We start from the raw sequence: 27625 nt of genomic DNA, 5'->3' as shown, positions 1-27625 counted from the left end.
GAAGCTAGTTTTGTACTTTGCTTAGGTAGGTTTGGTGGGGTTCATGGTTCTCGGTTATTCTCCGCCTGAGAAAACAAACAAACAAACAAACAAAAGAGCCTTGTATTATTACAACAAATGACTTAAGGTCATGACTTAACAGTTATTTATTTATTAGGAAATGGGGAGGAAGGTAGTACTGCTAGAGGCAGTGGAACGAAATGGTGTCACACCATTTTTCAGGCTGCCTCCTAGGAAGAATGCAAATTGCTGCCTAATTGTTGACAAAACAAATGGTTTTGTGAATTTTAGGTGGGAGGGAGTCTGCAAACATATATAAAAAGAGAATGAGCACATGGGGATCCTTGTGTCCTTTGGGATACATGCTTGTGTTCAGGGCTGGAGCACCCGATCCAGTGGTGTCTGATGGATGAAGGCTCTCAGCCCATGAGTGACAGGCGTAGTTTAAGTCTGGCTTGGGATGTTTAGCACAGCTGATAGCAGAGAAAGGCATAGTTTAAGTCTGACTCAGGAGGTTTAGCATGGCTAATAGCAGAGAAAGGTGGGTGCCAGCTCCCCCCAGGGCAGAGGCAGCTGTGTTGGCCACGCGCAGTCCCCAGCCTCTTCTCCCGGCAAGGTTTTGGACAAACATCTTAAGGAAGGCTCAGATGTGCCTGGCTGCTTCTCTGTGTCCCAGATGAGGACGGGCCTCTGGGCACAAGCTTACCGTGCCCCAGCGCCTGCCTGCTTTGTTTGTGTGCTGCTCTCTGGGCAGAGATAATGGGACTGATCCCAAGCCAGCTCCGAGGCAATCGCAAGTCTTTCCTTTGTCTTCAGTGGGGTTTGGATCGGTCCCAAAGCTCATAAGCAGTTTTCCACCAAGAGTTCCCGGCACTTATGTCAGTCACTGGCAAAAAGGGAAGGGATAAATCCAGCATCGGCTGCTTCGGATGCCAGGCACATTCAGCGTGTGTGTGCGTGCGTGTGTCACCGTGGTATATATACTCACACAGTCCGTCTCGGTTCCTCCTAAATTACATGACAGCTTGCAATGGGCAGGCTGCTACCGGTCTGCTTCCAGGACCGACCTCAAAACGGTTTCTCTCGGAAGGGAGCTGGGAGGATCTGCACAGTGCCTAGGGAAGGCTTTTTCAGGAGCAGCTGCCCCAGCTTGAGCAAGGGGAAAGAGTCAGGGTGGCCGCCTGGTCAGGCTGGCACGTGGTGGTGAGGATTTCATCCGCGTGCAAGGACGCAGGGCAGCGGGAAGGTGAGTCTGGGCGAGATGCTTCTCCTCCCACGGTGCTCCTTTGGGCTGTTTGCTCTGTCTGTGGGGTGCCAGAGCTGGGGAGGGAGGTCTGCGGGAGGCACCCGTGCGCACCCACGTCAGCGGGACTCTCAACAGCCTTTGGCCGGCGTCCCGGCTGTGTTTTAGGAACGGGCGTCCATTTAGCGCCAACCTCAGCCAGTCCCAACTGCATGCAGGGGGAAGAGCAGCAGGGGGGATGAGGAGGCAGAGGGAAGGTGTTTTTCTTAGGAGAAAGGCAAGCAGAAATAGACACCCCTTGTCATTATTTTTGGCAGGCAAGGGGAGCTTTGTGAGGACAAGGGGTCAGAGGAGCTAGATCTTTGCCTGGGTCTATAATTGTGCTTTTTTATTATTATTTTTTGTTTGTTTCTTTTTGTCAAACTGATTGTTTCAATCAGAGAGGGGTGGGAGATCCCCCATCACCTGCAGAGCCGCAGCTCTGGGAGCAAGGTGCGGGCGGCTGGGATTTCCTGGTGCACGATGCAGCAGGAAGGCTGGGCTCCCCAGGCCAAGGAATTAATGACACTGTAAGGGGGGAATTTGAGTTTCCACATCAGTAAGAAAAGGAACTGGATACCCAAGGCAATAGACCAAAGTCAAGCTATAAAGTAATTACATTTCTCCCTGCGTTTCATGTGTTTGTTTAATTTTAGTGTTTAAAGGGAAAGGTTTCCTGAAAGCACTGTGCCAGCAACTCTAAAAAATAATTGTGTGTCTTTCTTTAACATATATTCTGGCAGGAATGTCCTGCCTATGTTTTTGGCAAAGGGTTTTGCTTTATCATTGGTATTTAGGCTAGGGTTTTAAGTCTGACCTGAGGTTGGTAGGGCAGCAAAATGCCGCTGAGGATGTCACTTCTGCTTCTTGCCCAGCACCTGTAGGGCAGTGGGATAGCTTGGTAGCTCATGCTGTGCTAATCTTGATTCCTTCATGTAGATGGCCTGCACAGCCAGCTGCTGACACTGCTGTCCTCCTGGCTGGGCTGAACTGCAAAAAACGGCAGACCTTTAGAACAAAACCTGTAAAGAAGCAGGACTGGCACTTTGCCCTCTGCTCAGCCCCCTTTCTGGGTGCAGCCCTGGTGCTGCACCTGCAGCTGGCTCAGGGAGCTGGGCACGGGCTCTCCTGCAGAGTCCTTCCACCAGCTCAGGTTGCCCGAAGCCCCATCCAACCTGGCTTTGAACACTTCTAAGGAAGGGGCATCGATAACCTCTTTGGGCAACCTGTTTCATAGTCTCACCACCCTTGTGGTAAAAATTTCTTTCTAGTATCTAAGTCTAGATTCTTTCAATTTGAAACCATTATTCCTTGTCCTGTCACTACAGGCCTTCATGAAGAGCCTTTCTCCCTTTCTTCCCCTTAAGCCTCAGCCCCTGATAGAAAGAAGACTGGGCACCAGGAGCAGGTTTTCCCCACCAGGTCATGTCTTGCACTGTCCTAATGACAACTAAGTCCTTTTCATGGTTTGCAATGCAAGCAATTTCTATTTCCATAAGCATCACCAATGTGATGGATATATTCCATCACGTTGTAAGTGCACACGTTAACACACCCTTCAGTGAGCTGGGAGGCACAGGGAAGAGACAGGATCATCAAATGGGGAAAATAAAAATAATATGGTTGAGGTGCTCATCTCTTCATGTAAAAGTCACTATTTATTCCTTTTAGATTGGAGATATCTTTAATTAGTTGTAACAGCTAGCAAAATGGGAGGAAATGGGATACAATGAAATGGAACCCTTGCAAGAGCATGTGGCTGATGCGATGACACTGAAAAGTGGCACAGCTATTACTGTGTGCATGGGACAATTGCCCAGCTGAAGGTTTTCTTTGTAAAATAGGCAGAAGATGTATGTTACTGTGCAGAGACCATGCAGGGCTCCTGAGATCCAGCCCACCTCTTATTTACAGTGGTCTAAATCTTCAAGTCTCAGGAAGGAGAGGACATTTTTATTTCACAGTCGGTTCAGCTTGGGTGGAAAAGCATGTACCAGCACCTCGGGAGAGGGAAGTCCCTGTGCAGCAGGAATTTGTCTAAAAGTCCTCCTCAAAAGCAAAAAGCGCTCATCTGAAACAGGTAGTAGAGATAATGTGTAATGCAAAACTGACAGTAAGTCCTGTTTTCCCATAAAACTGCAGATCATTTCTAAGTGTTATTGAGATAATTGGGACATATTGAAGCAGGGTATGTTGCTAATACATGTCTTTATATATCTGGAGCATCTGTAGATATCATTGTCAGGCAGATCTGGAAACAAAGAGAACAGTGCAAGATTTCCACAGTCTTCATCACAGGCACCCAATATTAATTAACCTGCCACCTGCAAAAACAACTAGAGGTGCATTTGTCCTACCAAATGGTTTTGTTTCTGAGTATTGACTTCACCAGTAGCTCCTCAAAGGAGAAAAAAGTGAATTTTAATACTGTGCCCTGCTCTAAGCAGTGTGATTTTTCACAAAAGCAGAGTTTTCAGGGGTTTTTAAATATCAATAGGCAGAAAATTCAAATGAAAAACTGATTGATCTGTGTGCTTGGTGTTTGTCAGCTGGGTTGACAAAGCATGTCCCAAGATGTGACTGTGGAGGAGGGTGAGGAGAGGGGTAGGGCAAAGGAGAGAAGATCAGAGACTCCCATTAATGTTTTGACATCTTTACAAGTGGTGGATGAGTGGAGGGGCTCATCTCATTGCAGGCTTGTGCTCAGCAATTTTTAGAAGTGAAACTAGGTATATGAAGTGATTATGGTGTATTGTTTTGGAGATTATTGAAAACTTCTAATATCACATGTGTTTTTAGATGTTAAGCTTATCCACAGATAGTATGAGTATCCAACAGTGTGTGAGCTTTCCCCACTATGTGACTCAGTTCATTCTGTCAGGAAGCCCAGGCTGCAGTTGTTTTCATGTGGTCACCATAAAAGTTGGCTTCACCATTTCCTCTAGTTGGATAAGGGTAGAGAAAAACAATTTTCTGAAGCTGTTGAAGAGATACAAGAAGAAGTAAGAGCCTGTCATAGTCAAAGATGTACATTTCCCTTAAAATATGTTTTCAGTCATGATAAATGCAAATGGACACAAAGCAGGTGTCTCGGGCAGTAACAAGCCCGTCTCCTTTGGAAATATTGGCACTTGGACTGTATGTGTTAATAAAATGGACAGATTTTCCTTGATAGAGAAGTGCAGGATGAGGAAAGAAAACCTGCTGCAATGAGTCTTTTAGGAGCACCAAGACAGCAAAATAATATAGTTTCCTCTCATTTGTATGACAAACCCCAAAAGAATCATCCTCTTTGTTAATAAAACCTTTCCCCCTTTTCCACCCTTCCCCTTGGTCACCTATCATTGCTTGGAATCTAAGATAATTCCTGATCTCTCGTCTAGACAGTGGGTTTTCTGACGTGAAAGCAGATTTCTGGCCCTTCCACGTGCTGTTCTTCCTGCAGTCACAGGCCTTGCTCTGCTTGTAGGGGAGCACATGGGGTTTGTAGTGCTGGCTGCTGCTGCAGCCCTACAGAAGGACAGAAACTGCCTGGATGGAGAGGGCCGTGTGGCCCGTACCCAGCTGCCAGCAGCAGTCTTCAGTGCACCCCAGGAACAGGGAAAATACAGCAGGAAGTCTCTCCCAAAGCATCCTCCAACAAGTGCTTGTGATGCGATTTGTGCCGGAACCTCTGTATTTACAAGCTGCAGCCAGAGCTATCCTCTCTGAATGTGTGCCCTTGTCTTGAACCTGTTTATACTCCTGGCCTCCACGAAGACTTAGAAATGAGCACAGATAGTTTACAAACTGTTGGTGATGATCATGTTTTAGCTGGAGTTTCTTCAGGCTGGATTTTTTTTTTATATATATATATATATATATATATATATATATATATATATATATTTTTTTTTTTTTTTCCTGAAAGCCTCTGATCTGTGTAATCCAATTGGGACGGTGGGTTTCAAGAACTGGAAACGGGAATTACATCTGCTCAGAGTTGAAAGGAACGGCAATTCTTGAGGGCTAAAAATTTCCTAGATATTGTATGGTTAAAATCACATGACTATTTAAGTCACTCTCATGATTTTGTGGGGAACTGATTTCCAGCCAGAGGGTCTTTGGATAACAGCAGTGAGCGTTTCGAGAGCAGATTTTGATTTACTGCTGCAGCGTTTAGTACACCTTGTGCATGCTCAAAATCACACCATTTTCTGGACTGACTCTCTGCCCTCTCATTACATCTTCCTGCACAATTTTTTAGCCTGTCAGCTCTATCAAAGGGTGGTCAATGTAACAGCGAAGTACTTTGCTATTTGCTGTCCTGGTCTGGTGGAGAAGGCTGCTCAGAAGCGATAGGAGATGCAAACACTAATACTTGACAAATGTAAGACTGAAACTCAGAAGCCTTGAAACACTGGAATTAAGGACACAACAGTGTCCTTCGTCCACTTCTTTGTGCATTTGTTTTATCTGTGCTTTTATTATGTATCATTGCCAAATCATCCTGCCTCATTTTTCTGCCTGGTCCCCGTTTCCTGATAGAGCAGCAAGTGTCCTGCTGGACCCATTTTCTCCTGAAGACATTTTTCTCCACGGTCCTTCCCCCATTTCTTTCTTTGCCGTCCTTTTGCTTTTCCCTTAATGTGATTTGGGCAGCACGGGACCATGGAGAACCCAGGGGCTGAGGTGACAGACAGCTTTCTGGCTCTCTCTTCTTGTGCCCAGAGCCGCAGCCGTGTCCAGCAGCCAGGAAGGGAGTCATAGCAAGGAAAGTCCTGAGCAAGCCCTAGAAGCCCCAGAATGGAGCAAGATCAAGGCAAGCAGAATCTGTAGAGGTTTCTCTCCCAAAAGCTAATAAATCTTTAGTGGGATGTTTTCAAAGGCTTTTAACTTTGCCAAATTTGGATGCAAAAGGCACATCCCCATTCCCAGGGTGACACCGAATTTCCAGTCCCCTTTCCAGAGGATGGAGGCGTGAGAGAGTCTCCAAAAAATAATTGTTAGAATTTGTTTTTACATCGACTAAGCACTTTTCTCTAATCTTGTTTTGGAAAGCCGCCAGCCCTTCCTCTCTCCCACCCTCCCTGCAATTTCCTAGAAAATTCTGCTGGAGGCAGACACCTGGCAAAGGAGAATTTCAGCCCAAATAGCTTAAATGTGGTGAATGTAACAGAGCAGGGACTTCTGATGGCACATGCTAGGATATCTCTACCAGGTGCTAACAGCATTCTGGCTCCCCAGTGCTGTGCTGCGCCACATCGCCCACCAGCCAAAACTGAGGACTTTGGGCTAAAAAATTAATTTCTTGTTGCTTTGAGCAGAATGAATGGGAGATGTAAAACCACCCTGTGGTATTCAGGGAGCATCAAGCATGAGTACAGATGCACGAACATGGCAAGCACTCTCTGTTTGTGCTTCGAGGTAACCCAGCCAGCGTGTGCCTCGTCCTTGCAAATGCCATGCAATATTTTTCACTCTCTGCTGGAATAAAAAGCTGCCCTAAGAAAAGCAGAATGAGGGCTGATGTTTTGAAAGGTGTCCAAGAGTAACAAAACTCAACTCTCCAGGGCTGAGTTTTGCCTCTTGTGTTTCTCAACCAGGGTGGTTGAATGTGTTACAGACCTATCAGAAATTTTGCTACAAATGCACAAATATTAATCTACAGCCATTTCCTTTGCTTTCTTAAACATGAATGAGGATTTTTGTCTCTTTCTCCCTCCATAAATTGTTCATGGTCAGAGGGGGCATGTTCCGTGTCAAAGTCTTGACCGCCAGGATCAAACAAAAAACCCTTGTGAACTCAAAAGTGGAGACAAATAAATGACTATTACTTTTTTTTTTTTTTTTCTTTTGCCTGGAGTTAAACCTTTTCTCTGTCAACAATATTGACTTTGTTCACTTGGAAGGAAACAGAGGGAGAGAGAGAGGGAGATTTCTCTAGATGCTGCACAGAAAAAAAACATTTTGGAAGGAGGAATGAAAAAAGACAGAGGTTACAGGAAATGGTAGACATTTTTTGTTGAATTAAACCATTAGGAGTGACCCAAAAACCAACGGGAAAGAAAGGAAACAACTGGATACATTTAGGTCACAAGAACCAGCCAAACGGGGAGCTGAAACCAATTATCATAAATGAATGTTTCTCTTTTATTCATGACCACCGTGTATGCTCCCATGATGCTCTTTGTCTTATTATAAAAACAGATGAAACTATTTCGTTTTGTTCTTATACTTATTAGCTAATGCAACTTTTGGGCAATTTATCAAACACTAACACATGTTGTGATTAATAAGCTCAGAGAATTAATCACTGCTAAAGCCCCTTAAAAAAGAGAGGATGTTGGATCCTTCTTAAATATATGTTTGCACAGGATTATGTAACTGAAGCAGTGACATCTAGTTACGATACATATTCATGCATTCTACGCGCTGAAAGAGCTTTGAAACCATATGTTCAGGCAAGCTATAATTGCAGGGACTTCCATTTCTACGGGGCTTTGCTGTGTGCTGTGGGCAGAGCAAGCCCTGCTTGCTCTGCACGTGGGCGTCGGGGAGCAGGAGCTGGGGCGCAGAGCAGCATTTTGGGTTTGGGCTGTGGCTGCTGGGCTTCAAAAGGGGAGGCATCACCCATTGCTGTGGATGAGGGAAAAGAAACAGCTGCTGCTTTCTAGGTCTTGCTGCCCCCTTGAATCCATGGAGCATCAGCAGGGAGCAAAATGCCATTAAACCTGCCATAGCGGCTCCCGGCACCTTCTGTGCTCCCACAGCCCAACACCACTTCTAATGAGCCATAGCTGGCTCTTAAGCACCCCTAACCACTTCACTGAGGTTAGGATAAATTCCTGGGTAGGGGAAAGGAAAGGCAGAGGCGGCCAGCACATCCTGCGGCATCACCGAGGCACAGAGCAGCTGCCGGGGGCGGTGGGGGCAGCTGAGGGGCTGGGGAGCTGCCACAGGGAAAGACCTGGTGCTTTGCCTTATGGTGGTCTGCTCGACAGTGAGAACCCCATGGTTTGGTATCAAGGGGACCTGGGGAGGCATTTTCCACCAGAGCAGCTTGGCATTGTGTAAGGAGATGTCACAGGAGTTGGGTGCCCTTTCCATGGTGGGTTTGTGTCCCTGCAGTGGGGAGGGCTTGTGGGAGGTGGTCATTTTGGCATGGGCTTGGGCTGCATTGCATATAGACACCTCCTGACAGAGGCTGAACAGGAGCATTGAACAGAATCCCTCCGGCCTAGCCAAGGCACACTGTTAAGAGTGACATGAAATAGCTAAGAACATTTGTGCTTTGTTTATATATATATATCTAAAAATAAAATGACCCTTGTGGGTTTTGACTTTGCACCCCAGCTCCATGCAAGACCAAATCTTAACATCCTCGAACATCACATGGGATGGAAAGTCCCTGGTTTGATCGCTATAAAAATGAAGTAATGCATCCCCAGTATTAAGCTTCGGCGTCCAGTAACGCAGCTCACCAAGGCTCCCCGTTAGCAGTCTGCTCTACCCAGCAAGCTACTTGCTGTGTCAACATCCAGTTGACTTCAGCAGGAACAAAGTATGTGTTTAAGTGCTTTTATTGACTAGGGAGGGACTTAAGCATGTGTTTAAATGCTTTCTAGAACTAAGGCATAAATGCTTGATTCTCAAAGCCTAGCAAAATAATGGGGTCTTTAGTCGAGCATAAATTCTAGGGCTCACTATAGGGGTAGCTGAGTGAAATTGTATAGTATGTGTCGGACCAGATTTCAATAATGATCCTAAAACCTCTGCATTTCTCCATAGACTTCAATGAGAATTAGATCTTGCCCTTAAAAAAAAAAAAAAAAAAAAAAAAAAAAGCACAGCTATTATCCTCTCTGGTCAAGGCATCTGAATAAACTATTGCTTGCTCATGAATAGCTGAGGAATGGAATTCATGCAAGTTTATGCAGCTAATTTGTCAACCGTTCAGCAAAATATGCAAAAGGATGCTGCCAGGGCTGTGTGTGTGGAAATACCCTGGCATTTAAAAAGACAGAAAAAAAAAACAAAAAACACAACAAAACAAAACAAAAACAACATCCCTAGACAACACCTGCTGGCATTTTCCACAAGGACAAGATATTTTGCTATGCCTCTCACATGTCAGCAAATTAACATTTCTTCTTCCGTACTAATCCCAGCATAGTATATGTGTATTTTTTTTTAAATAGACACATGCCACCAAAATGTTTTTGGTGTGTGCTAACAGCAGGTTGGCCCTATGGGCCACATTTCTTCTGGGGAAGATAGACCACCTTCTTTTATTTCGAGTTTCCAACTGAGATCGCCAGAAAAAGAAAATTAAAAAGCAGGCTTTTCGTTTTCGTATTTCGGCAACCCTGATGTGGTTGCCGAGGCATTGCTTAGAAACACAAACATTACAGCACATATGGAAGTCTACTGTCGAGTGGAACTGAGTCCTAAAGCAACATGTTAAGTTGGAAAAATTTATGTTCATGCTAAAGCAGCAGTGTAGTAATCGGTTTCAATGGAAGCAAGAGGAATGCATCAGAGATGGAAATGGGTTGCTCCCTTGGATGTAAGTGCAGGAATTCAGACCTACAGTCTGGGCAGACTGCATGAAAAGGAAGTTGCTTTTATCTGTGAGAGCAAATCAGACTTTCGGCAGTGGTACTTGTCCATCGGCGCACATGTTGGTTTGCACAGAACCGTGTTTGCATAGCTGTGTCTTACGTGCCCGTCTATGCACACTCAATGCCAGTTTTTGCCCTCTGGTTGTTTGTAATTGAAGTTTTTCCAGGGTTGCCTAGGGTGGTAGAGGTGCAAGTCCAAATTCTGGTTTTGCCAAGATAAGCCATTCGGCTTATTGAGGAGACTTATAAAAGTTGCTTGTTCAGGATCCCCTGTAATCAGGAAAAGAGAGACAAGTACATCCAGGCAGCGACTCGTCCCTGTTGTTTCAGGTTTTCTGAATCATCTCACTTAGGCAAAATATGTCACTGTAAAGCAAATAAGCCCATAGCACTGCAGTTCACAAAAAGCTTATAGCATCGTGATCGCATGTCCAGTTCAGTTTCTAGTTATCTTCGAAGACACTGAAGTACCCCTAGCCCCTCATAATCACGTTTCAGTTTCGTATCTGTGAACTTGACTTCCTTATCTGACAAGAATCACATCAGGATGACTAGTGAAGACTGCACAATTTTCAGCTATTAGGAAATCCATGTTTTAGAAACCCTCACTCCCAGGGAGGCTGCTCATCCAGACACTCATGGTTTGGAGTCCAGAGGGACACTCTGGGGTTGTGTCCAGGAACAAGTGTGGTTCTTCGCTGCTGGCTTGATGGTGGAAGGTGCTGGGGAGAGACATCCTTCAACCACCCTTCAACATTCAGGAAATGTTTTCTTCTTTTAAGCTTCATGGTATCAATGGGCCTAAGAAGGGAAAGAAGTTATGCATCAGTCCCCGTGCTGTCCGTCTGCCTGTGCATGGCTGGGGATGGGGCAGGCAGCTGGCAGGGCCAAGGCAGCCAGCATCTTGCAGGAGAGATGGAGGTTTGGGGACAAACCCTTTGAATCCCAGCTTTATCAGCTCCCCTGATCAGGGAATAGCTTGCTTATTAAGTTGCTTATTTTTTCAGACCAACAGCTAATCCTCTAAGAAAGTCATTTCTGTTGCTCATGGCTAATACCCCATCCTGCACTGAGAGCTGTATCAGAGCAGAGTTGCTGCTTAGTCAGTGGCTGTGTCTCAGCCAAAGAAACATCATGGGTTCTGGATTATTGTGATTTTTTTTTTCTTAAATCCAGATGAATATTTAGATGTCATTTTCGATGTTCAATTCCTTGATTTTGCCCAAAAGAAAAAGCCACCTATTTATTTGAAAAATATTTTTGGAAGCCTGAAGATAACCACGTCGCTCCCTTGGTTAAAATGTTTTATATAAAACTTGTTATTACCATAGATCAATGGGATATGTACAGAATATGTTACAATGGGGCCTGTGTTAAGGATTTGTCAAGATTTCCATTATAAACCTCTATTTTCGAGGGTTTATAACTCAGTCATAAAAATTCATTCCAAGCTAAAACTTGGCAAACAAAATGTCAACCCAGGAGAGATTTTCTTTTACCAGATTTGCTTTAATGCTTTAAACTGATTTGTCTATTTTAAAATTATACGAGTGCCCTGTTTTATAGACTTTCTGTGTATACAGGGTACGCGTGTGCATGTGTGCTAATATAACATGCATACCAGTGAAGAAACAACATTAAAAGCACATTAGAGCAGGAAAGCAAGACTTAAATAAAACAAAACAAGACACCACAGAGTTAAAATTGGGGTTGGATTTGCAGTTTGTGGCATCTTAAACATTGGGGTGCCAACTTTGGGCCAAGTCTTCAACTGGTGACTTCAGCCCGTTGGGGCTTATCTGTCCCAGCTGAGCTTCTCTCCCTTTGTGCCACCCCTCGGTGCTTGACATCTGCAGGCATCCGAAAAGGCTGCTATTGAAAACCACTGTAAATCTTGACACTAAGCTGAAGGGCGGCTGGAGGAGATCTAAGACCATCTCAGGACACCTGGTTTGTCAGGAAGGAGATGTTCAGTGGATCTGCCATCCAGTGATGCTGGCTCCTGGCTCCTCTTGGTGGTCAAGGGGGTGAAGTAGGTGTGACAGCTCATGATTTTTGCATGATTATTGCATGACTGAAGCACAGCTCTCTGCCTCTTCCCTGTGCTTAGGGAGCCAGGATCTGGCATCACCAGCTGGTAGGTGCCTGAGCTGCTCATCCCTCTTGAACACAGATGTCATTGCTGACACCTACATCTGTCTTAGGTGCCGTGGTAGGTGGTCTGAATATTCCTCCCCCCGGCACACCAGCTTTGGCTGTGATAAATGATGTCTGGCCCATTACATTCGCATCCCAAAGCCCTGACATTGCAGCAGAGCCCGAGGGAGAGGAGGATGTGCAGCTGGGCTTGGAGACACCCAGCCTGAGCCCAGGCAGTGCAGAGGCAGAGACACCTCTGCTAGTTGTTTTGGGCATGGTCTGAGGCCTTTGATTTGATCCTGAGGGAGCTGATTTCCAACCTCTGACCACAGAGGGTGTCTCAGGTGACCATGTTCCCAGACTGTTGGCCTCCTCTGGCTGCCCAAAAGTTGGAGCAGACGAACCCAAGTTGTGCCCATTTGCAGGACCAAGCTTTAGTTTGGAGGCTCAGATCAGTTTCTCTCTCTGGGGATCCCTCACTCCTGAAATCCTGGGGCATGAGCCTGTTCTCCCAGTGAGACTGGGGCACTTGTCATCCCCCAGTGTCACCAGGCTGTGTTACACCCTCCTCCAGCAGCTCCCTCTTGGCTCTGGCGTGGAGCTTGGAGCCGAGTCCCGTTTGCTCACGGGCTTCCTTAATTGAGGGCAGAAGTACGCTCCCCGCTCTGCCATAAATCCAGCATACACACAAACACACTTGTAAGATATTTAGAAAAGCTCTACTCTGCGTATCTTAAATGTGTGTGTGTGGGGAGGGGGGCAAAGGAGAGGGGGGAGTAAAGAAAAGCAATAAAGAGCCTACATTATACCACATGTGTGAGCAAAGGGCTGTGGTTAACTCCCTTCAGATAGATTTCAACCAGGGCCCCTTTGTAACAGCCCCCAGAAGACTACTGAAAAGTCGGCATCCATAGCTTTAAATAGGTTCATTTAAAAAATAAATTGTATTAGGGCCTTTTCCTCCCCCCTCTGCAAACCAAATACACAAGTGACACAAAAAAGAAAACTGCAGCTGGCTGCGGCTTGCTCTGGGCAGGCGGCTCCATCCGGCACACCGGGGACATCGGCAGCTCTTGGGCAATCAGGGCGCCTGCTGGAGCATTGCTGTGGGTATCTCTGCCTGGACAGACCCCTTGCTGTCTCTGCCCCTGATATTGTTGAAGGTGAGGGGTCCTTGCAGCCCCCCAGACACGCTGTGCTGCACCCAGCCCTGCACATCCCTGCTGCAGTGCGTCTAGCCCCGAGCACTCCGGAGATTAAGGGCCATTAATAAGAATCAGATTGAGAATAAAGTGAGTCGACAATTGGGTTTTGATTTTCCAAAGTGCTTTTTGGATGAAAAATGGCTTCTCTCCCCTTTTTTATTTTTTATTTTTTTTCTTGTTTTTATTTTTAACTGGATGAAGTTTTGCACAAAGAATGACGTTATTTTCATTGGCACCTTCTCCGGAGCAGCCCCCAAAACACTTCAAGTCTAGGATTGTCGATTTTTCACTTGTCAAAAAAACAAAACAAACCAGAGTAGAAATGACGGGTTTTGGCTTTCACTTTGCGTGTTGTGAGAAACAAATAAACAAAACAAATATTTTTCTAAGTTTTTAATGGAAAATCAGATTCCCATTCTTACCACAGTCGCTAATTAAGTAAGCTAAAAGGAGGACACTACGCCCAGGGACACGCAATATTTCCTCCTCTCCTTGTAGCTGGTCAGACTGTTTATGAGCATGGGAAATGTACCTCAAACGTGTCTCTGCATTGTTTTATTCCGAGCCGATGCCAAAGAATTAAAGTATTGGATCGGTGGAAGCAAGATCTCACTTTTCTGTTGAACTCAAAGTCAGAAATAAAACTGCTTCTCGGAGAACAATATATCCACAGAGCAGGGAGCTGGGTCACCTTTTGGTGAATTTAAATGAGTTCTTAATGAAAAGGGGAATAAATTTTTCACACATTCCTCTGCATTAAAGAGGGGTCAGAGACTAGCATCAAGGTGAGCCTAAGCTCAGGAAAGACACAAAGGGAATTCCTGAGCTGCCGACAGAAACGTCTCTCCAGTCTGCCAGGAGCCAAAATGCTACTGCTGGAAAAACAGCAGGCGGGGTGGAAATCTGGGTCCAATGAAGGACACGCGAGAGAGGCTGCGGAGCGGGGTCGCGCTGGGGGAAAGACAAACAGCATCCCCTGCTCTGAGCAGTCAAGCTTATTACAGGGAGGAGGGCAGTGACGGGCAGGCGTGGAGTTAGCCAGATGGTAGGGACCGGCGCTCCTGTCCCCCATCTTAAAAACATCGCTGCATCCAGTCCTGAGCGCAAAGATGTGCTGCTTCTGAACACCAGCTGGTAGGCTTTAGAGAAATGTGTGACCTCAGGCAGGCTGCCAAGTCCTCCCTCGCTCAGTTTTGCCATCTGTAAAATGGGCTGTTACTCAAAAGGGTGTGCTGTGAGGATTAGAAACTGGGGGTGAAGAGGAGGCAGCTTATCTTATCCGAGAGCTGTTTTTTATTAATCTGTGCCTGATGGAAATGTGAAAGCAATATTTTCTGTTTGTTTGTTTTTTATTATATTAGTTATCGCTAAAACAATAATCCAGAACCATCATTTGTATGGCTGTTTTCTGATATGCTGTGCTCCTCAGAGATGTTACTGGGCAGATTTAAGCAATGAACTTGTGAAAAACAGCCTTCCCTTGTGTGTCCTCACTCCTGTGGGCAGGCTGTGGGAGGAACAGGGGCTCAGCTGTGCTGTTTGTAGTGCTCCCCCTCTGCATCCCAGCCCCTTCCCAGGGCAGGCGTTCAGGGAGCTGCAGGGCTGTGTTGTGCCCACCTGCTGCAGTGCCCCCAGCCTCTGCTTTGGGACCGGCGCTCTCCTGGGGCATTGCTGGGGTCTCTGCTCCTCTCCATAAGCAAAGGACTGAATTGAAATTTCATGGCAGCCCTGTGCAGATGGGTTGGACGTGTGGCATGATGTCTGGCTTTGCTTGGTTGGACCCGTGGTGCCTCCAGCTCGAAGGCAGGGAGCTCAGGGGTGTGAGGGCTGTGGGCAGGGTGGGCTGGGCAGCTCTTCTGGGGCTGTATGGGGTGTGTGTGGTGGCAGGTACCCAGCAGTGAGGAGACTCCAGGAATAGGGCCTGGGCTCGTTTACATCTCATTCCTAAATGAGGCACGTAATTGAGCTAGGTTCTTTCCAGCATTAATAAGAGACAAGCTCCTCCAGAGGGCAATTCAGACCGGAGTTGTCTGTAGTCCTCTCTTGTGGGGAAAGGGGCCCGGTTAGGTTCCTAACTCAGGCGTCTCAGCTGAGAGCCTCACGCTTGGTGCAAAGACTTTGAGCCTTGGGAAAAGCATAAATAAACATGTAAAATCCTGCGGATATTCCCCATGGCTGACAGCACCCAGAAGGGATCCTTGCTCCAGGGTGGGCAGTTGTACCATGCAAAAGACCTGTCCCCCCGAAAGACATCTTCTAGGGGGAATCTGGGAGTCCGTGGAGGTGACTGGTGCTGGACCGCCTTCCCTGTCTGGTTCTTTCTCTCTTATAACGTTATTCAAAAGGGGGGAGCGGTGGGGAGACAAGGAAAATATTTGTGTAAGAAAACTACACTTTAAAAGACAGCTTAAAACTGGGATTAATAAGTCTGCTTTTATGGAAGCATTTCTACATGTTGTAAAACATTTTTCAAAACATTGTAAAAACTACAGAGTTTCACGTTAAATATGGCTGATTTTCTTTATAGAGCTGACCTGCTTCCCAGAGGTGATGTATACACACCATATGACACAGGGGTTGCTAGGGTAGGCAGTGTTTTTACATTGATTACTGTAGTAAATAATAATGTAAAACCATGTATAAATAGGGAGTTCAATCCCGAGCTGCCCCTGGGGTCTGCTGTTCTTTACACATGGCCCATTTTTCATCACTTGTGTGATTATTTTATTTTATTTTTGGAGAGGTGGAGGGAAAGAGGCAGGGAATGTGCTGGGTTATTTTATTTTTTATTTATTTTTTTTGTCTTTTTTTTTTTTTTTTTGGTCTCACGTGAATATCTTCTCTTGGGTCAGCTGTTGCGCAGAGGCCAAAAATACTGGGTAGAGCTACAGGGAATTTGTTCTCTCGGCAGTTCCCAAGAGCACAGAGACAAACAGCACGAAGGAGCTGGGATTTGCCATGGTGGCCCAAGAGGGGCTGGTGGCTGCAGCTCCATATCCACCAGGAAATCTTTGGATGGATGGTGAAGTGATTGGAGCAGGCTTGTGGGTGCCCATCAAGCATTACCTCTGTGATGAGCCCCTTAGCAAAAGCAGTTGCTGACTTCATCTCCCCTTCGGTGGAGGCACAATTAATTGCCTCCTAACCGTGTGCTCAGACTGCATTGCCCCTGCCACAGGGCTTGTCGCAGCCGTGGGGAGGCAGAGAAGAGATGAGGTTCCCAGCTGGTCTCACGGCCCCTGTCCCCGCTGAAGCTCTTGGCCACCACTTAGCGCAATTTGTTTCATTTTGCAGTTATTCTTTGGGGGAATTTTTATAAGCTCCCGTAATAAGTCACTTCTGCTGGGATCCGGAGAGGAAGTGAAGTGCATTAGAGGCAGAGGCATTACCTGGGCTCCCCTCCACGCTGCCTCAGGATCTCAGCAAGGTGCTTCCCACAGCCCCACGACACGCACGGAGGGTTACATAGAAAACTTTCTAGGCATGCAAGCATACATATAAAACCCCAAATACATGTATGTCTTTTTATACGTAAATCTGGAGCCGGCTTTCCTGAGGGAGGTTTTTGGGGTTCGTGTGGGATATCCCATGGGATTGGGGGAGAAGCTGGCTACGTGGCACCTTTCCCAGAAGACAGCTCCCTTGGACGCTCCCGTGCGCGTGGAAACGTCAGGCTCACGACGCAGCCGCACGCAGCGCGCAGGCAACGCGCCGCGCCGTTCCCACATAGGCAAAAACAACACGCGTGCACACACACAATAAACATGTCACCCTATTTCCATACAGACAAAAACAATGCGCGCCTATATAACCACACACGCAGCGACGCACACACGCTCCTCTTCCAGACTCCAGCGGGGCTGCAATTTTTAACTATCTAAATTAAAACCAGACCAGATCCTCCGGTGGGGAGGTGCCAGGAGCCCCCCCACAACTTTTCTTTCCCAAACGCATCGGGGAAAAAAAATTCACAGTTCTCCAAAGGGGCGAATGGTTTCTCAGCATGCAGTGAGGTTGGGGACGGGGTGGGAGGAAGACAGGGGACGCAGGGAGGAGAGGAAAAGGGAAGGCGCAGAATTACTTTCTAGTGGCAGAAGAATAAACAGCTTAAGTTAATAAAGCCGAGGCTGAGGAGAACTATTTGGAGAGTGTGGGGGAAGTCAGGGATTAGGGAGAAAATAGGAGCACAGCGGCAGGAAATAGTATGGCAACGCAGAGGACCTGGAGGCAGAGGATGGGGGACAGAGGGGAGACCCAATTGATGTGGTGGGGACAAGAGTGAGGACAGGAGGGGCTCCTGGCTCCAAATTATGCCCCTAAGTTTCTTGCTTTCAGCAGAGCTACCTCATATTTATCAAAATCTGGATGTAAGAGCAAAAATCCCTTCCCAAAATGATGTGCCCTATTTTAGGAGCCAGTTTTACCGATGGAGACACCTTCTTTCTTTGTTTTGAGGCATATATACCACATATTAAAAAAAAAAAAAAAAAAGAAGAAAAAAGAAAAAAAAAAAAGAAAAAAAAAAAAAGAAAAGGGAGTAGAAGGAGAGTGCAGGGGCACAGGGGCTGTGCCAGCCAGGGGGTACAGGCAGCACCGATCGCCCCCAGCCCCATGGCCACCAGCCCCATCCCTGTCCCAGCTGGTGCTGTGGCAGCCCCCTGAGTGACAGCCCCAGCGCCCGCGCTGCTGACTTGGTGACTTTTTGCAACTGTCGAGGCAGCTTAGCAGATAAGCGCACAAGGGTTTTTATTATTCCACGAGGCAGAAGCCTCGCCTTAGCGAGCAGTAACAAATACGGACATTCACGACCAGGATTAGAACAAACTGCACTGGTGGGCAAGGGCCAAAGGCAGCACTGAACTGCAGTGTAACCCAAAACCTCCACAGCTGTTTTCATTTTCCTCCCTTCAACACAGTCCCTGTGTGGTACTTCAGGGAGAATTATGAAAGTGGCGTGTAATTCAGAGAAGTAATGTCTTTTTTTTTTTTTTTTTTCCTCCTCTCTCTCTCTCTTTTTCTTGGAGTAATGAAAATTGCTGTGGTAGATCATTTTGGATTCAAGGGAAATATCGGATGCTGTTTGCTGCGTGTGACTTAGATAACAATATGTTGGACCCGGTGCCTGCTGCTCTCGCCGCCCTCCCTCGCTCCCCAGCCCCAGCACGGGGACAGACGGGCAGCAGAGCGGCTTTCTGCCCCCCTCCTCCCATTTAAATCCTATTTAAAAAATATATATATATTAGAGAAAGGAATTGCTTAGAATTCATGAGCCTCATGCAGATGACTGTGATGACTTCAGGGACTTCTGTGGCCCAGAAGGGACTCGCTGCTTTCGTTTCAGTACAAAGCCCGGTCTGTAAAAATCCCGGCTCTGGAGAAGGACGCGGCTGCTGCGAAGCCCTGCTGGCTCCTGCAGACATTTTTTGATAGGAATTGCTTGCAAAGTGTGGGGCTGCATCCTCTGCTGGGCTGCCTACGGGGAGAGGAGACCGTTTTCTTTCCGCAGGACTTGTCCTCTCCCACCTAACGCCCCTCGCTTTGCTAGGATCGTGCCAGCAGGGAGCTGGGCCCTCTCCCACTTCAGAGCAGACACGATCGAGCTGTGGTTCCCCTCTCCTGTGAACACTGTTGGCACAGTTTTCTGAGATGTTATGCATTTTCTCATTGAAATCTCTTAATTTCACATGTACCAAAAAAAAAAAAAATGAAGAAAGTGCTTCATCTCAACTAAAAAAAAAATTATTTAAAGCATTCTGAGGCCTTTCCTTTCAGTTTTACTGATAATTGGATATAATTTTAATTGTTATTAGATATAATTTTACTGATCATTAGATATAATTTTAACTAGAAGATATTTTAAGTCAGAAAAACACATTTCTTATCTGAAAAAAATATTCTGCTTCAGCATTATCAAGGCTCTTATTTAAAATTACAAATAGAACAAATACTGAATTTTTTTCCACTTCCCTTTTTTTTTTTTTATTCTGTAAAAAAACAAACAAAACCAAGCAAAAGCAAACAAAAAGAGCACGTTAATACACTAACATTTTCAAAAATAAAATAAAATAATCCCTCAGTTATACCCCAGGAAATACTGTACCTCTAGTGAGTATTAGGAAGAAGCGCTGAAAAGTCAGATTTCTCGCCTGAAATTACTGGGGTTGTTCAAAACCCTTAGATAGCTGTTGCATCGTGTTATCAAATTCTGTTGGTCTTTCCTTTAATGGGTTTCACATTATTTTTATTCAACAACAACAAAAAAAAAACCAACAGCTTAGTGAATGAGTGGAAACACTTCCATGCGCACCCTGACACATCTGCACATACCATACTAGACACATGAATTTAATGCTTGGTTGATTCAACGCGGGGAGTGGAATTTAGTGTCAAGTCAATTAAAATATCCTGTTCCCACCCCCCAACCCCCCCCCCCCCCCCCTTTTTTATTTTTTTTTTATTTTTCCTCTGATGGATTTATCGGGCTGGCTGCATGGGAGGTATGCGGTGTGGAAGTGGTGGGAGTCCTCGGCGCGCTGTGCTTGTGACGTCTCGTTTGCAGAGCACGGCTGTAAGCGTCCCCCTTCTGCTGCGGCAAGCAGGATAAAAACGACACGGGGGCTTGGTGCAGCCCTGGAGCACCGCAGGGAAGGGAAACGGGGCTGCCGGAGCCACTGGGCTTTGCCGGGGCTGTCCCGCGTGTAGGTCTGGAAGGCGACCGCTGCTGAGCCCAAAAGCTCTGTAAGGCAAATTGTCAGTGGTGGGCAAGTGTAGCGTGGTGAAGACGAATCTGGGCATCTGGGGATGAAAAATGCTGCTTCTCATCTTGACGTGGGTTGTTTTATTTTTTCTACAGACTTAACCATGTGTCATTTGCTACCCATCGTGGGTTTTATACCTGCACTGCCAGGAGTGTGGGGTGAGGGCTGTGCATCACTTACTGTCACCCTCCTGGGGCTGCTGGGCACTGAGCGGTGTGAGAAACATGTAGAGCACATAAATGTTTTATTGGGTTAGGGGACCTAACGCCTGAGTTGTTACAAAGGCAGTATCGTCGCTACGGTCATTCTAAAATGAGTTTTGGTTTCACCTTAGAAGAGAGGCAATCTGGGTTTAAGCCAGTGGATTTTCTTCTACTGATGTATGAGAATTTAGTGTATGGAAATTTATGAACACCAGCATCCAATCTGTCACAAAAAAAAAAAAAAAAAAAAAGTGGGACAAATTCTAAATACATTTACAAGGCAAATATATTTAGGTGCTTGCATCATTTTTTTTTTTTTTTTTTTTTTTTTTTTTTTTTTTTTTTTAGCCAAGAGGATAAACAGTTGTGATGTTTTGTATTGTTTTAGTATTTCCTCCAGCGTAGGCAACCTTTGCAGAACAAAGCGCTCTTTGTAAGCTAAGTCCTGCAGCATGTGAACGCTCACACATGTCCATCGCTGTCTGAGCGGGGACAGGAGGAGCTTAACGCGCGGAGATAAGCGCGCGTGCAAGTCCGTGCAGGACTGGCCGTTCCCCTGCACTGTGCTGGCGTGGTGATCCCAGCACACCAGCCCGCGTCTGGTTCACGTTTAGGGCCAGTCCTGAAGTATAATTCATACACGACATTTTATTAACTGGCAAATCTCCCCCCAGCCCGCCCCCTCAAATTCTCAAGACTGCAAGGCAGGAATTTTGTTGCGCGGTGGCCTCTTCCCACTCTCGTTGCCCATTTTTTTTATTGCTGAGGAAACCTTTTATTGTATGTGAAATAAAAGCTTGATGTGGTCTGCCATTTTTTAATTTACCGTGGTATTAAATACAAAATGTATCCACTTGCACAAGGTGGGCCGTGGATTGTGGTCTGGGCTCGATCCAGTGCCTGTGGTGGCTGCGTGCAGGGTCAGGGGAGAGAGGCACGAGCTCCTCTGAGGTCTGAGTAGGAGATTCACCACGGAGGGAACAAAATTTGTCCAAAGTCTTGCGACAGAGAGAAATTAGTGGGGTGAAGGTATGAGAGCCCATACTCATTGCTTACCACAACATTTGTCATCATTACTGCTTTCCTTGTCCGGAACGGGCGAGGAGGTGGTGCTGGGTACCAGCATAAAATGAAGCCATAGCCTCAAATTCTGCTTTTGCAGAGCAATAGAGTGCAAAAAAATATAAAAATCAACCGCAGCAGTGGGTGGGAAGATGCTGTGGATGACTGCAAGGAGGTAGCACAATGGGCCTTTTGCTAACAAAAAAAAAACGTAGTTCCTCCAAGGGAGGACGGCGACACTAGCGGCTGGGATGCGTGTGTGGGATTTGCGAAGGCACGGGCTCGTTTTGGAGCAGTGCTGTTGTGCCTCTGCATCTCAGTTTCTCATTTGCTGAATGTTGTGGGCTTGCGGTGCAGTGCTAACGAAAATCGGATGAAGGGGTCTGGAGAGCCGGCATGCTGATGGGTCTGTCTCCATAAAGCGCTATAAATAACATTTGGGGCTTTGAATACAAAGATCTCTGACTCCAGAAAGCAGAATAAAAGACACGAAGGAATCTCAAATGCAAAATATTAAGGCCCTCGCTTGAATGAGCTTCCTTAATACCAACCAGTTTTCCTGAAGAAACCCTTTTCTGACCATGTTTGATGGTGTTAGCGATGGCAGAATCGCCTTTTCTGCAGAAAGAAGCTGTTTTAACAAAGGCAGATCAGCGCTATTTCTGCTAATGCTATTGCTGGAATCCAATCCTGCCTTCAGGACAGAGAAAGCAAAACCAAGTCCCAAAGACAAACACCTATGGAAAGGAAAGAGAAAAGAAGAGCAAAGCTAGGACAGCTTCTGGAGCTGAGTCACGGCGAGGCCTCCGTGCTGCAGAGGCATATTTAAGGCATGGCCTCCTGCTGCCTTTTGGGTTGCAGGCTCACAGAAATACAGCTACATAAATAGAAGAAGCAATGTAATCTTGGCTGCCTACATCAGATTTTTTATATAAATATATATATAGCAGGCTAGAGAAAGAGCAAAAGAATGAACTATAGAAAGAAGACATGGGAGAGGAAGGGACAGCAGAAATGAGAATCATGGCAGCAACCAGTGTGTATCTGGAGCTGATGGAAGAGGCAATATCATCCGGCCCTTTCAAGAGTGGGTTTGGTCAGCTCTAAGGATGGAAGGGCTAGGGGAAGTGATGGGATCTCAGGAGTAGACTTGAGGAAGCTGTAGCACTTGCTCTGGGCAGGCAGAGGGTTCTTCATCACATTCTTGTTGACAGATGGATTCTGCAAAGAGAAGGGTAGGCAAAGCAGACGTTGTCCATAATGTAACATTCATTACATTTATTCTTATCCAGCTTCAAATCTGGTTATTTATTCCAGAATAAGATGACTACACTCCAAGTTTTAAATTGACATAATTACTCTAAAGTAAATAGTCCACAGTCAAGATTTTTACCAAGTTTCTATGTATAAGCTTCAAAAGAAAATAGATTTTTTAGCAAAAGCATTGAAATTAAGTATCAGAAAACCTCAAATTTCTTGTCTGAGTAACATAGTAAGTTTTGCACTCAAACCGTTGCTTAGTTAAAAAATATGTTTCAGGCAACACAGGCCGTCTCTGCTCTCTGCCTGGGGAAAGCGCTCCAAAACTTTCCCCAAGACACTGAGGTAAATAGAGAGTGCTGAGGCCATCTTCTCTTTGCTGAAATACTTTGAAGCAACAATCAGGTAAAGAAGATCAAGAGTTGATGGGAAATAATTAGAAGCTGTTAAGCTGGCTGTTACCTGGGCCCATGGATGCTGTGCTGTTCGTGCCATTTCACTTTGGAAGGTCAGCCTCACAAAAATAATTGCAAGCCAATCTCAGGGGCAATTATTGCTGTAACAAAATATCAGGCCTGCAATTTTCTTCATGGAGGGAAAAAAAAATGCCATTTTTACTTTTTGCTGGTAACAGCATTTAATGACACAGGCAGTTTTTGAGGCAGTTTTGCCACCCTTATCCAGTCTGTTCCCTCTTAGTTTCATAGACTGTGAAATGTCCAGGTTGTGTCCTCATCTAGTTGTGGTCCACAGCAGTGGCCTGTCCTAAACCGTAAATGTTCTGACCACGAACTTAGGTGTGCTTCTTGCTCAGCTAAGATGAGATAGTCCAAAAGCCGAGCTAGATGAAGGTTAAAATATCTTCTATTCCGTGTCCCTGAGCCCCTGGAGCCCCATCCTGAGCATCTTGTATGGGGCCAGCCCCTGTTTGGGGGTGGCCTGTCCGCCGGAGGTGACGTGGGGTAGTGATGTGAGATCAGGACATGGGAAAAACTGCCCTGTCAATGTAACTATTGTTGTATCGCATTACCCACATCACAGGGAAAGTTATAAAAATTGAGCATTCGCTGTGCATGTGCAGGAGCTGTTTCTGAAACAAAAATAGCATGGCCATTAACTGAGGCTTTTCCTTTTTTGTTGTTGTTGCTTAAAGACAGTTCATATTATGTACTCAATGTTTTTCAAATTAAACCATTATTTATCCAGAGGTAGCCAAAAATGTAGCCGAAAAACCACCTCTGATTATTTTTGACCTCTCTAAGGCTAATAATCTGCTAAAACGTCTTTAAACCATCTTAAAGAAAACAGAAACACCACTGCTGACAACTCACATACCTACTTTTTAATGCAGTGTTATTTTAAATGGCTGCGTTTATAAACCTCTAAAGACTGAGGTTTGTAATAGAAATGCTGACAGATCCTTAACACTCCATCCCATAATAACACAGTTTCAGGAAAGAATGGGGCTGCGGACACCACTGTCCCTGTTACGGCGCTGGGAATTTCTTCCCCATTATTGATTTTACTCGCAGAGCCAGAACGCTGGTTTTCCTGCAAAGTGGGGGCAAGCACCGAGTGAGGGTGGCAGGACGCAGATGTTGTTATGGGATGTCTTGGGATGTTCTCTGCTCTTCCTCCGCCGTGGGCCAGTCCCACAGCCTCCTACGTATACTCACCTCTGCTTGGTGCCTGGAGAGGAGCACAAAATAGAGGAGGTCTCCACTGAACAGGAGCGGGAGTTTTCTGCAACGTCTCTATCAGAAAAAATAAAATCCAACAAAACAAATGAAAAAAAAAAGAAAAAGAAAAGGAAAGAAAAAGAAAAAACCCCACCTAAGAAACAGGGCTGAGTTGAAGTGACAGGCGGGTGGTTTGAGGGGGGTCTGCACAAGATGGGCCACATTCCCAGCTGGTGCACATCAACTCCCATGGCCTTCTGCCAGCTTATACCCTGGGAGGAACTGGCGAGGGGGGTGAAGGGAAAGGTATTAAGCATGCAAAGCTGCGGTGTCTATCGGGGCCGGGCGGCTTCGCAGACTCTGCCCGCATAAGAAGTTCCCCATGCGCATCCTGGTGGATATCTTTTTCCTGCTATCTGGCCTGTAAAACTCCTTGAAGGGGAACAACATCTAAATGAGATTTATGTCCTCAGAAGGCAAAGCGATAATTTGGGCTGTGCAGCAGAGAGGGGATGCTGCCGTATCATCATTAAATTAAGATGTGCGGGCCAGATGTGAAATCTTGATAAGAAGCCTCGTAGCGCAGCGCGGCTCAGCTTTTGATTAGCTCCACGGGCAGAGCAAGGAGAGCAGTGCCGCGGCCAGCACAGAGCGCCTCTGTGTCCTCCCGTCATTATCTCGTTCCGATCGTGGGCGTATTTGATCTTTGCACCCTCTGATCTCGCCCTTGCTCATCGAGGTCTCCATAAAGAGCATCCACGCACCACAGAGAGCCCGGGCTGCTCACAGACACAGGCTGTGTGTTTTCATCTGTCCCTCCGTGGTCAGGCTCAGTCCCAGGGCGTTTCCTGGGAAAAGGGGGTTTGAAAATCCTTTTTCTTTCATTTTTTCTTTTCATTTTTTTTTTCGTTCCCACCCAACACCTTCCCCTTTACTCTGGGTTTCCTCGCACGGAGCATGGTAGGGACCAGGACACACCAAATGCCTCCAGGGAAATGTTTTTGTTTGTTTGTTTGCTTTGGTTTGTTTTTAGTTTTTATTTCAACACTTTTGAAGATCCTTGCCCCAGATCTCTCCCCGTGGTTTTTCCGAAAGCAGCTCTGAAGGCTGCAGACAAACCCTCGGGTTTGTTTGTTTTGGGCTTTACAATGAAGGGAGCGGCAAAAGATAATGAATTAACTGCCAAAAAAAAAAAAAAGAGAGAGAGAGGAAGAGGGTTAACAGGCTGGAAGGGTTCACTCAGATGTTAACTTGTGTCCTTCGCATACCTACAAGGAAAACACAGCATCCTCAGACCTGCTTCTGGAAACCACACCGTTGGGCCAAATCAGGAGAAAGCCTGTACATCGATGGTATTTATATGCCAATTTTCCCTTTCCCCTAACCTTTGAAGTCATAAAGAGCAGGGAACTGCTTTTAGCTTGTTTCCCTGCAAAACGACATTATCATCCTGCTTTATGGCGCATGATGCCAAGTTCATAATTTTAAGGGTCTTGTTTATAATTTTGCGAGGTTTTCAGCTGTAGGGCTGTATTCTTGACAGTATCGTTGGCTTGGCTCACCACAATCAACCAGCTGGGAGCACTGTGTATGTGTGTGTGGTCAAATTTACTGTGAACCGATTAGGATATTAAACAAAATGAAATAAACATGTAAATCTTAAAAAACATCTTGGAATTGAGGTTTACTTCCATAGAAAGACTACAGATGGAAAAAGTAATGTAAAATTAAAGACATTCCATAAGGGCAGACTATTTTTTTTTTTTTTTTTTGTAGTTTTTTTAGTCGCCACTATTTTATTTTCAAGGGAAATAAATAGAAATCACACTTTTTATAGAAAAGTTCCTACGTCTCTAAGGAAAATGTCCAGTGGTAGAAATATTTGTTTTAAATAATTATATTGCCGTATATATTTGTGTTCTCCTCCGTGTGATTGAATATATTTAAGCAGAGGAAGAGAGAAAAGCTTTTATTGATCTTTTTTTGTCATCTTTTCGGTACTAACATTCATCAGCTGCAGTCGTAGCTGGCCAAGAGTAAAAGCACCCTATAGGTTTCAGCTGACCGACAGGGATCTGATATGATCTAATCTAATCGATCTATGGATGAGAAAAGCTTTTCTTTTCATGCCAGTTTGTTTGCTTAGCAAAAATGAGACCCTAAGAATGGCAGAGACCACCAGGAATAACGGAAATATCCTTAGAAAGTCAAGTTCCAGTTCTCTTTCGCTTCCTTGGGTGGCCTGTTAATGATTCAGATATGATGGAGGGATTGGATTTTTAGCAGGACAGCTTGATCAGAATGTTAATTGTTTGTGACTCCCGGTGCTCTGCAGAGAACAGGTCTTCTGCGTGGCAAAACAAAGCAAAACAATACAAAAAAGATAAAAAAAAAAAAAAAAAAGAATATCCAAATTTGGCTTTATTCTGCTTACAAAGAAGAACTCCTCAACTCTCAAATTTCTTACTTAAGTAGGTTTCTAAATCCTTTTTGACCTACCTGTCACATTTTATCTTATTCTAAACATAAAGGAAAAATAATAAAATGTGTTGTTTAATTAAAAAAAAAAATCTTATTTCTTATTATCTAATGATAAGATATATTTAAAAAGGAGAAATATTGTTCCCTGCAAAAAAAAAAAAAAAAAGGAATTTTATTAAAAATTGTTGAAATTAGGGTTTTATATTTTATCATAACTTCAACAGTTTTTGTTTCTCCAAAGTAAAATTAAAAATTAAAAAAGAAAGCACAACAAAACAGCATCCAGAGAAACATCTTTCCCAGCAAGTGTGATAGCACTGACTTTGTCTTTGACCAGTTCTGACAAGCATTACTAGATTTTATTTTTTCTTAAACAGCTATCACTTTAGCTTTCTAAGGAAAGTCCTGTTTTTCTGCTTGACTGTCATTACTGCTTTCTTGCTTTTTGGTGGTGTGTTGATGTGTTTTATATGCTGAGAGCCGGCCCCAGGTGCCATCATGTGGAGGCTCACAGGCAGTCATGTTATAGCAGCAAAGACTCCTGGGCACATCCAAGCCAGGTTTGGTAGCAGGTAAATTCACTCTTCCTTGCAGTTCCTATACTTGTGGATTAAGATTTCCAGGAAGCTGATAAAGGATAAACCTTCTTCCCTTGTCAGATATTGTATGAGATTTCTTGGCTTAAAAATGCCAGTGATAGGCTCAGGAGACCACTTTGGGTCTTGTCTACTGTTCTTTTCTTTTCACCTCCATGCAAACTCATCCCTTACTTGTTCCTACCTATTAAAAACCTTTATAGATATGGAGGTGTGATGGAATTAGAAAATATTAAACTTTATGTCACATTTTTGAAGAAAAAAAGGATTACATTGCTTCATTTTTAACCATTGTTAATGTTGGCCCCTAAAATGCCTGTAAGAAAAGTGCAGAAAATGGTTATTAAATTTAATCTT

General features: G+C 45.2%; 1 long non-coding RNA gene across 1 annotated transcript in view; it reads left to right on the top strand.

The window, feature by feature from the left end:
* Nucleotides 1-723: 723 nt before the first annotated feature.
* LOC137860436 (uncharacterized) overlaps nt 724-27625 on the top strand; it is a 101826-nt gene continuing 74924 nt past the window's right edge. The window contains exon 1 of the long non-coding RNA XR_011098909.1: nt 724-1246. This is a non-coding gene — a long non-coding RNA (uncharacterized lncRNA). The remainder of the gene's footprint in view (nt 1247-27625) is intronic.

The sequence above is a fragment of the Anas acuta genome, chromosome 8, assembly GCF_963932015.1.
Source record: "Anas acuta chromosome 8, bAnaAcu1.1, whole genome shotgun sequence".
NCBI classification, from domain to species: Eukaryota; Metazoa; Chordata; class Aves; order Anseriformes; family Anatidae; genus Anas; species Anas acuta.
Note: the sequence above shows the minus strand (reverse complement) of the source record. Positions and strands in the feature narration are given on the sequence as shown.